Source organism: Alligator mississippiensis, chromosome 8 (genome assembly GCF_030867095.1).
Source record: "Alligator mississippiensis isolate rAllMis1 chromosome 8, rAllMis1, whole genome shotgun sequence".
NCBI lineage: Eukaryota > Metazoa > Chordata > Crocodylia > Alligatoridae > Alligator > Alligator mississippiensis.
Genome location: NC_081831.1, coordinates 53,096,289 through 53,107,369, shown reverse-complemented (window position 1 = coordinate 53,107,369; position 11,081 = coordinate 53,096,289). Strand labels below are relative to the sequence as shown.

The following is an 11,081-nucleotide window of genomic DNA, read 5'->3' as shown; positions in this document are numbered from 1 at the left end:
GTCAGGATAGATTTAGACATGTTTTTCGATGTAATGTATTCTTCAGATCACTTGCATTTGAAAGCTTGTCTAAGTATATTTAACCATGCAATGGGTCCTATAAATTATCACCCACAAAAATCCGTTCCTCTTACATTCCCTGGACCATCATGGCTACAACATCACTCTCACACTACTATAAAATATTCAGATAGATAAAAAACCTGCAGAAAGTACAGAATGCCAATCAAAAAGAGCCGCTGTTTCCAAGAGATTTCCTGGAAAAGCAACTGAGAAAAAAGCAAAAAAAGCTACAAAGGATGATTTTCTATGTTATTTATAGGGCAAGAGACAGTATCAATGGAATCCCTTTGCATGATAAGTCCAGTTTTCCAGGCACTGCTTCTATTTCTGGCAAGAAATACAATTAGAGATCTAGGCTAGGTACAGACATTACTCTTATTGTGCAGAAAACACTTTACAGCTGTAACAGAACAGGTGTTCACAGTACTTCATGAAATGCTTTAAAAATGATGGATTATCATCTAAATTAATCTTGGATGAACCCTCCCTTCCCCCCACCCCCAGTTCCCAGTGGGTGCATCTGGACAAGATGCTTTCTGTGCAGTAGCTCGTTACTACTGCATATTAGACTGTTACAGCTGTACAGTAGTGTCACCGGGCATGAACTGTGATGTCACGCTACTGTACAGTAGTAATGAGCTACTGTGAAGTAAGCATCACTGGGCAACCGTGCCGAGATACTACTGAGCAGTAGTGCTGGTTACTGCCCCCCCACCTGCTGGCCTTGGCCAGGGAAAGCAGAATGCAAACTCCCCACCCCCACGTAAGTGAACATCTGTTTCACTCCCACTCTAACTTATAGAGCTTTAAGCAAAGTGTGATAGTTAGAGCACTTCCATGGGGGGCTTCTTGAATTCTGTACTTAGCTCTAGATGTTAAGGACAGAATTCAAGATTTGAGTCTGAAAGAGAAGCAGATATAATTAACCCACAAAACAAAGGAAATGACAAACCTTGTTTCTCTGAGGCATTCAATCTTCTTTGTGTAAAATATGGAACCTATGCTTGGTATCCAATTAAGTATGGTATGTATATATATATATATATATATATATATATATATATATATATATATATATATTACACACACACACACACACACACACATTATATACATACATCAAGGCAAGACATTTAACTTGTAGGAAACAAAAGACTGAAACACTGACTCCAACTAGTGAAAATGTTTATGTAAAACAACCCAAACAGATGAAGTGAACTAAATGACTGGAACTTGCCGTTTTTCATTTGCTTTTTGAATTCAGTCCAGGCCACTGATGACTACAAGTTGCCACAATACTGATTGATAGCTGGTTGCTGGTCTCCATTTAGTGAATGGGGTCTTCATCTACAAATAATAACAAGAGATGGCTTGTTTGAATAGTCATGAATTAGCAAGTAAGATGACCTTTTTTTTCCATGTGTGGTGCCTACTTACCCTACTTCATGTCATGCTCCATGGATTGTGTGGGTAAAAAGGCTTCAATATTGCTAAGTTGCTAATAAGCCATATTCCATTAGTATTACATTCAATTTAAACATACAAAAATTGTTAGACAAACCAGGAGAGTACAAACAACTTCAGGAACAGCTTAAATAAGCATATGGATAAGCATTCGTTGGTAGTGCTACAAAGTGTCTTGGCACTCTTGGTCCTTAATGCCCTAGTTTATTTTCTTATTTAATGATTATTTAATTCTATTGCTGGCAGACAGTGAAGTTGCAAAATCACTAAATTTAAATTAGTTTGTTTTCTCTAAAACAGGAGTGCTTAAGAAAAGCACAACAATATGCCTACATGAGCTCCATACAACTCTTGAAACCCACTACCAAAAACTTAGTCCCATCAATGTGCTTTTGTTGCACAAGGTGCAAATCCAGAAATGCAGTAGCAAAGAATGTTCTAAGGCACTCTCTGCCGCTGGTCTTAAGATCTGCAGTCAGTGTCACCTCCAGGGCATCCTCACCGCCCCTGTTCAAGGTTTGAAGAATGAACAGTAGAAGCCTGTAAGTGGGATATAGTTTTTTGGCAGCAGCCTTATGAGTATCTTAGATTTAGTGTATATATAACCTCAAAGTACTGCTATGAGAGCTAAGAGAGATTTTCCTATATGCACAGAATTTTTGCATCAAAAGCAAAGGCAGATCAGAATCAAAATTTAAATCTAATGAAGTTGTTTGATGAAAAGGTGATAATTCTTACTGCAGATGGATTGGAAATGCTGTTGGTGGGGGATATAAATCCATGTATGGAAATGTAAAATTACATTTTCCTTTTGTGCATATGTTTAGCTTTATCATCAATTACCAGAATTTAGATTATAGTCTGTTTGATTACAAAATGAGCAGACAGAGAGCCAGTGTGATTCCATATTAATCTTATGTAATTTGTTTGTGGCGTTTCAATCAAAGTAAGTTTTAATGCCAATGCTGAATCAAGTCTTATCACTTACAATATTTCTTAGGAAACACTGTTAGTTTGAGATCAGTTTCAATATCTACAATCCATTTAAGAAAGCAATTTATCTTGATATTAATATTCAATCTCTATCATTTTGACTTTGCTAGATTCCTTGAGACCAACAGGCACCTCCACATTTTTTTGAATTTTAAAATGGCATGTGAGCACAAATGCACACTTGGGATCCATGGACTTAATTTTACAGCATTTGGTCCTGGGAATAATGCTATTAACACAAATAATCCGTTTCAAATGGGATGACTCAATAGTTAGCAGTGGGGAATATTGGATGAAATATCCAAACCCAGTTTTACCTGAAAATAGCACCTTCTCCTTCCTTATAGCTAGAAAGCATAACTGCAGTATTGCATTGTGCTGAAAGACTTTCATAGCTCCTACTTTCAGTGAGTCTTCAGACTCAATATACTGGGAACCTTCATTAAGCCAATCACAAAGTGTTACACTAACTTTAGAGTAACTAATCTTAACACAAACAGGAAAAGTTTTGGATTTAACAATCCATATTCCCAGCATACAAATATTTGGAAAGAGTGTGGTTCAGCGTTTTGATTTAGTTCATTACAAAGATAGAAGCCAACTGAAATTGAGGTCTAGGTGACAATCACCAGCAGTCAGAGAAATACAGTTATGGGGAATTTTGGATTCAGCCTTTAAGAGTTTCATAGTTTGTAGGGTTAGAAAGGACCTTGACAGATGATCAAGTCCGACCCCCTGCCATGGCAGGAAAGAGCACTGGGGTCAAACGACCCCAGCAAGGTGGTCATCTAGCCTCCTCTTAAAGACCCCCAGGGTAGGATCCAGCACCACTTCTCCTGGAAGTTGGTTCCAGATCCTAGACGCCCTGACTGTGAAGTAGCGCCTCCTGATGTCTAGTCTGAATCTACCCTCTGCCAGCTTGTGACCATTATTTCTAGTCACTCCTGGTACTGCTTGGGGGAACAGGGACTCCCCCAATGCCTGCTGATCCCCTCTGACTAGTTTTTAATAGGCCACCAGATCCCCCCCTCAGCCTTCTCTCATGGAGCCTGAACAGGTTCAGGTCCCATAGCTTCTCCTCGTAAGGCCTGCCCTGCTGCCCCCTGATCATGCGGGTGGCCCTCCTCTGAACCCTCTCAATGCTGTCCACATCCTTCCCTAAGTGTGGCACCCAGAACTGAATGCAGTACTCCAACTGCAGCCTGACCAGTGCTGCACAGAGGGGGAGAATCATCTCCTTGGACCTGCTTGAGATGCATCTGTGGATGCATGACAAGGTGTGGTTGGCCTTCTTGACCACGTCCCCACACTGTCGGCCCATGTTCATTTTGGCATCAATAATGATTCCAAAATCCTTTTCTGCCTCTTCACTGACAAGGGCGTTCCCCAGCCTGTAGGTATGCTGCTGGTTCTTCCTCCCCAGGTGCATCACCTTGAACTTGTCAGTGTTGAAACCCATCCTGTTCTCATCTGCCCACCCCTGTAACCTGTCTAGGTCCAATCGCAGCCTATTCCTCCCTTCTAGCATGCCCACATCCCCCCACAGTTGGGAGTTGATGTTCTTTTAGGAGAATCTAAACAGGGCAAGCAGAAGAGAAGCTAGGAGTAAAGGCAGGTAAAAAGAGAGAAAAATATATAAATTCACTAGTTAAGCCGGGGGCAGTGCTCTGAGTTAGATGTGGAATAGGTCCAATGCACCACATAATTTGGGGTATAGCAGGCCATTTCCTTCCTCAGGAAGCTGGGACCAGTCTCTCCCAGTCACCAAGTCAAAGGACAGAAATTATACATAAACGGTATGTGATCAGAAACCAGTTCAAATATGTAACACAACAGAAGTTCAGTGCACATAAATCACTTTAAGGAAGGCTGAAATTGGTTTAAGATAACCCTGGATGGCATGAATGCCACATGCCCCCAGAGCCCCACAGGTGTTGTGATGGGGGCATGGTGGCGGTGAACTCCTGCAGGCAGCCACAGTGGTGTTGGCAGTGAGGGAGGTGGGGGTGGCGAGTGTTGACTGCCCACAGGCACTGCAAGCAGCATCAGCAGCGCTTTTTGCAGGAGTGCACCACCAAGCTCAGGGGTGCACGTGCACACATGTGCACCCCCTACGAGTCTCCAATGCTGGATGGATGCTGGACTTAACTGATTTAGGTTATATCACTTAATTGAACTGAATAAAAAGTAAATGTCTGTTCTCTTCCTTATCAGGTCAATCTCTGCAGTTTAGACTAACCTACGAAGATTAAATCATTTCAGCCTCGGGCCTTTTGGCTGTCTGTACTTAGCCAAAATCATCACATTATCTAGAAAGTAATCAGTGGCAATGCGTAGTGGCACGTGCACCCCCTGAGAGTTCTGGTGCACCCCCTGATAGCAGCATTTCCCACTTAGGTGACAGGTGGGGGGCAGGTGAAAACACTGGTGCCCTCCCCCAAGAGCACCAGCTGTGGAGTGGAGGCACTAGGAGAAGTGATCCCTGTGGTCCCCCTACAGCCAATTGCACCAACTGGGGGGATCCCCTTCAGCCAAATCGCGCCAACTGGGGGGTGGTTCTCTTGGCCAATCGCACCAGCTCAGAAATGCCAGTGGCATATACTTCTGCATTGGCAGGATTGGCCACAGGGGGACCCCCCCTCTCTCCCCCAGTTGCTGACTGGCCACTGTGGGGACAAGTGCCCCTCCTGACTCAGGAGGCACCAGTCGCCCTTTTTTCTCGTGGACACCTCCTTTATCTCTTTACTGATTTCCAATCCTTAGACTTTATGAATGTAGTTCTTTATGATCCTAGAAGTAATGTTTTCCTCTTGGCAAAGCAACACTCTCTGCACTATCTCTTTACATCCTGTTCCATTCTAATCAATTATTCCTGACAGATGCTACATGATAGGGTTGATATAAGTCGCTAGCTGAAGAGAAAAGAATTAGCATCTTCCTGCTTTGACCCAACGCAAAGTATATAATCCCTCCCTGTGGATAACCACAGCTACATTCAGAACCACAGTCTGTACTGTAAAACATTATGCAAGACAGTTATGAAGAATGTATGGCAAATTTTAAGTCTAGGGAAGGCAGCTGGAAAAAGGATGCTACCAAACTTAATCTGCAATTTCTCTTTCTTGGCATGAGATTTCCAGTAATGTTCAAAAAGTGCATTATTCACCTACAGTTTTTAGTGTCTTCCAACACATTATGGCAAATGCTGTTGTTAATACAAACAAACCTCTCCCTAGAGATGAAAGGATCTATTTCCTTTCCCTAATCTCCTCTCACCCCTGCACTCCAATAGCATCCTTTGCCAGCTATACATATGGGACTCTGAACTTGTACTTGGTTTTGCCTCTGATGTGCAAATCTATAATAATCTTCCTAGCACACTCTCTTAAAGAAAGAGACATGTTACCCAATTTTAAAACTAAGCTTGCTTACTTGCTTCCAATTCAGTTGCAAGCAGTGAAGCAGAAAATAACCATGTTCTTAAAGATTACTAATATATTTAGGAATGCTTCAGAGTGTACATCTTACTTAAATGTTCTATTCCTGGTAGTGCAAAGAGAGCTACATATTGACAAGACAAGGTGGACATTACATCTTATTAAAATAATTCATAAATCTGAACAGCTTAATATTTAAAGAAATCTGTGCTAGTATGCAAAAGTTAATTTAATTTTTAGATTATTACTTTTAAACTACTGTGTTTTAAACATATCTTTACAGCTATCTTTCCCTTCTGTGAAAAAGGGAATTTGCATATTAGGGCTCACAAATTTATGAGGATTCAATTGTATGCCTGTTTCATAAACACTTCACAACTTCCCTCCTTTTTCCTTTTAAACATGGGCTTTACAGAGGTGCAAGAGTTAGGCTCTTAAAATATAGTACCATATTTATTTGAATCCAAAATTCAAATGGAGGTTTTTTTCCTTCATATAACATCGGGGGAAGATCTCCTCATCTTGGATTAAGCCGGAGGGGTAGAGTGGAACAGGCAGGCAGCTGCTGCAGTTCTGGTCCTGCTCTAGGGTCAGGGTCAAAGCCACAGATGCCTGTGCCACCTTCCTCTTCTTCCTCTCTGCCCTGCTGTCTGGCTCTAAGGCCCATAGACTCTGCCCTACCCTACTGTTTACCCTCTCACTCTGGTTCAGGTTCCAGCAGGGCTCTGGGCCCACCTCAGCCCAGGGCATAGCACAAATGGCTGCTATGGCATGATAACAGCAGCAATGGTGGCAGGCTCCAACACAGACCCTGGGGGGCTATCCAGAACTGCTTCCACCACAGCAGCTGTTACTGGGATGGGATGGGCTAGAGCAGCCACATAGTCTGTGTCCTGGGCTAAAGCCCTAATGGATCTGGAAGATAAGAGGCAAGAAGGGGATGCAGATGGGAGGAGACTGGGAAAGGGCCATGGAGAGTGTCAGGGAGAGCTGCTGCGGCTCCAGTCCCAATCCAGGCTGGAGCCAGAGCCAGAGCTGGGCTGGGCTGGGCTCTGTGTCCCAGACAGAGACAGAGCCAGAGCAGCTGCAAAGCAGGGGTTGGGAGGGGAAGACATGAGAGGGGCACAAGTGGCAGGTGGGCTGGGCAGACATGGGGTGGGCAACCCAACCACTGGTTTCTGTGTGATAGTGGTGGGAGGGAGGTGAATTTAAGAGGACAAGTTTATAATTTTCCATGTCTATAGCCTAATATTTGGGATTAATTATGTGGGGAGGGGGCATCTTTAAAATTTAAGTTATCTTGGATGCAGGTACAGACAGTATTTTTTCAGCTTGAGCAGTGGTCTATCAATACTTTTAAGAGAAAGGGAATGGGTACACTTAAACTTAGTCATTAGCCTTTTCCCCCCTTCACATTTCCTTTCACAATTGGGATTCATTGTATGCCAAGACCTCACACCTTTGAGAACTTAGCTCTTTGTTTTAACTTATTCAAGTTGTTTTTTTATAAATACCAGACTGCTTATTGTCAGAGGAATGAGGTTTTTGCTTCTTCTTCTGCCTGCAGCAGGTTACAAGCACAGCCATTTTCAAATCATTTCACTTTGTTTTACCTACATTGTACAGTAGCAGTGTTTAATTCCAAACAGGGCTCAGACATCACTAGTACCTATGGCTTTAGGCAGAAGAGGCCTATGTATTCCTGCAATGATCCCAGTTCATCACCAGGATGACAAAACAACATAAAAGACTATAGCTAGGATTTGTAAGCAGGACAGATATAATTCCAACCTCAAAAGAATTTAGAGAAAGATTGTGGCAAGGATATTATAGCCTTTCTTATACTGAATGAAGTATGGGGGGAGGGGGGGGGAGAGGGGTTGTTTGTTTTGCAACTCAAATTAAAGGTTGAAAAGAGATTGTAGGAATTGTAATGCATGAAGGAAGAAAATAGAAATTATGTTTGCCACTAGACTTCTAAGCCTTGGTTAAAAGACCCTGACTAAAAAAGCTACTGACTAGAGCATATTCATGTTACAGCATTTGTGCCTGAAAAGCAGGGGCAGTTTTGTTTAGATATCAGCTAGATTTTCCCTTCACCTTGTTCTCATATCGTAGAGAGAAAACAGCCCCTTCTGACTCCATCTTTGGCTAATTTTGCTCTCTTCCATGAATGACTAGTGTAAAGAATCCAGATGTTCATCCCAGGCTTAATATAAAAACATCGCCTTCCACAGTGGAGGTCAACTTGCACGGGCAGCCTCTGTTTGTAGCACACAGCAGAGCAGGTTGGAGACAGGAAGCAGAGTAGTGGATAGAGCAGAAAGAAGAAGAGTAGATCAGGCAGGGAAAGTGTCACTTGGGGAGAGTATGGGGCTTAATTTATTGCACACCTGCCAAAATGTTGAGCCTCCAACTACCCTACAAGTTTGCTTAGTGGAAGTTATAATAGTCCTGAGATAGCTGTAGCAGGCACTGCCGATTGATCTATAGTTTATTCCCCAAATCAGGTGTTGCCCACTCACCAAATCCAGCTACCTGAGATGTGCAGGAAGCACACAGAACTAGAACCTGGGAAAGCAGATGCGTGCCCTTGTCTTTCAGATAAGCTTTTCTAAATCCAACTTTCTAAAGTAGATATTACAAGTACCTACTATTACATATCCAATATACTCACACAAATTAAGAGACAACCTTATGGTCCCTTTGAATTAAATGGTGACGCTCATACTTACTTTAGTGATATTACAATTTAATTTGAAATGAACAATACTTCCAGCAGTGTATGATACTCTGTGTAAGAGTGGGGTGAAGCAGTAAAATTTACAAGGAACCAGGAGCCATTTAGCTTGCTATCTAATCAAGTTCTTACCATTAGAAAGTACTCTGGACAGAAAAAATAGTTCTTTACGGCCTGCCAAAGCGCTTATTAGAAACCTGCTGATTAGCTGGATTTTGTCTTTTTTTTTTTTTGTCCACTTTATCACCAACCTTGGTAAAATTAACCCTGTTAGTGTGACAAAAAGAAAATAAAGATTTGAAGAAAGCCACACTTCTTCCCCAATCTAACTACCCTCACAAGTATTAACAACTTAATCAGTTCACCAATAACAAAGAATCTTAAAGATGCATAAAGAGAGACCTGACTACAGTTTCAGAATGCAGCAGAAGTGAATTACCTTAAGGTAAACTATTTCCCTGAAAAAGCAAACCTAGACATTTTCTGGTGCAAGGCTCTCAATATTTTACAACAAATTTTTGTGTTTGAAAACTTTGACAAACATATAACAAGGGAAATATCCTTTTTTCCCCTTAAGGTAGGAAGAGAGATAATTATTTTATTTTGCCACATTAATGAAGTTTAATAAAAGAAATGGAACCTGTGCATTAAAGTTTTAAATTCCCATTAATATGACTTCTGTAAACTCTCATTATAATAGGCTTTATACCTTTCCTTAATAGAATTCAGATGTTCTATACAGGTGAATTTAGTTTTTAAGCTGTTAAAATTTTAATGGTTTCCTGTCTTGAGAGAGACAAAAGGTGCTGTGTTGAGGGTTTCTGATATTAAATTTAGAAAAGTATATACAGCCATAAGTAAAAAAATAAAAGCATTTAAACTCAGTATACAAATTAAATTAAAAAACAATTTTCTTTATGAGCTGCATGAAAGTAGGATATATGCTGAATTTAAACATCTATACAATGTATAGTGTTGTTGGCACTCTGTAGAATTTTAACATAGCATTTTGAGGTCAGCTTGAACTATTATTAAAGCTATTTTTCAATATTTTAAAACATTTTCTTTTACCTTAAATTCAATTTCGATTAAACAAAGAAGAATCAATTAGAAATAATTGACATAATCTTGCATATAAAAAAAGATGTAGGATTGTAGCTCAAGTCTTTTCTTTTTATACATACATCTAAAACTCAGTGAGAAATCAACTCTGTCAAGTAAATATTCATATGCAATTTATAAAGCATGCCTGCAAAGTAGTGGCATAGAATCCAAAAATTTGGCCATCAGGAGAGAGTAGAGTAACATCACCACTTATTTCCTCATCCTCTTACCTGGCATAGCGGTCAAACTCCACGTTTCTCCAATACTAGACTTTGTGGCTAGGAACAGACATTACACATAAACCAGTTTCAGTGATCAGAAACTGGTTTAAACCTGTAACTGAACAGATGTTCAGTGCACATAAACTAGTTTGAAAATGGCTGAAACTGGTTTGAGATAAACCTGGTTGAATGTAGTATCAAGGCTTAACTGATTTGGTTCAAACCAGTTTATTCAATGTCTGTCCTTACCCTTTGCTGGGTTAAGATAAACCACACACCCGCAGCATCCTGATATGCTCTCTGGGCTGGGCAGGAATCTCTGCTCCACTACAGGGCTGGCTCCTCCCCTCTGGTCCCCAGCTGGAGCTTGGCACAGACTTGCAGGCACAGAGTGTCTGCAAGGTTTCTCCTTGCTAAATAGGGGTTGTTCACCCCTCCCCTCTGCCTTACACAGACACCTTAGCATTAGTTAGCAGACCACACAATGACTATAGTCCATGCAGTGGGAGAGGACAGAGGCAAACAGGCTTTTTGGAGCTAATCAACAGGTGGCTTAATGTCCTTCCTTGGAAGAGCTGTTTAATAAGAGCTCCTTAGTTAATAGAGAGAGGCTTTGTTTTCTTAATGAGTAGATAAACACTGAGTTAGGGGTGATAAACATTCCCTGCCAGTCAGCTCAGGAGTGTGTGTGTGGGGGGGATAATAAGAGCATCCTGCTGGGATCTGGTCACCCCCCCCTCAGCTTTGCCCTCTGGAAGTAAAGGGAGGACTTCCCTAGTGCCCTCCCCCTTGTGTCTAGCCTGAGCCACTGCAGGCATGTTCCTGCATTTCTGGGATGTCTGTCTGGGTTATAAACTTATTTAGCCTAGTCAGGTTAGACTAACCTGCAAAGTTTGAATCAATTCAGGCTCAGGCTTTTTGGATGTCTGTCCCTAGCCTATAGGTCAGTGGATTTGCATAATCACAAATTTACTGATCATATCCATAACTCATTAACCCTCTAAAACTTGAATCCTTTCCTCTGCCATTAGCAAATGATAAAAAAAAAAATTTCACATG

General features: G+C 41.4%; 1 long non-coding RNA gene across 1 annotated transcript; it reads right to left on the bottom strand.

Moving 5' to 3' along the window:
- Positions 1-1,231: 1,231 nt before the first annotated feature.
- On the bottom strand, positions 1,232-10,550 carry LOC132252224 (uncharacterized). Its single transcript, XR_009464122.1, has 2 exons — positions 10,272-10,550; positions 1,232-1,410 (listed from the first exon to the last, which is right to left on the bottom strand). It is a non-coding gene; the product is annotated as an uncharacterized LOC132252224 (long non-coding RNA).
- Positions 10,551-11,081: the final 531 nt, after the last annotated feature.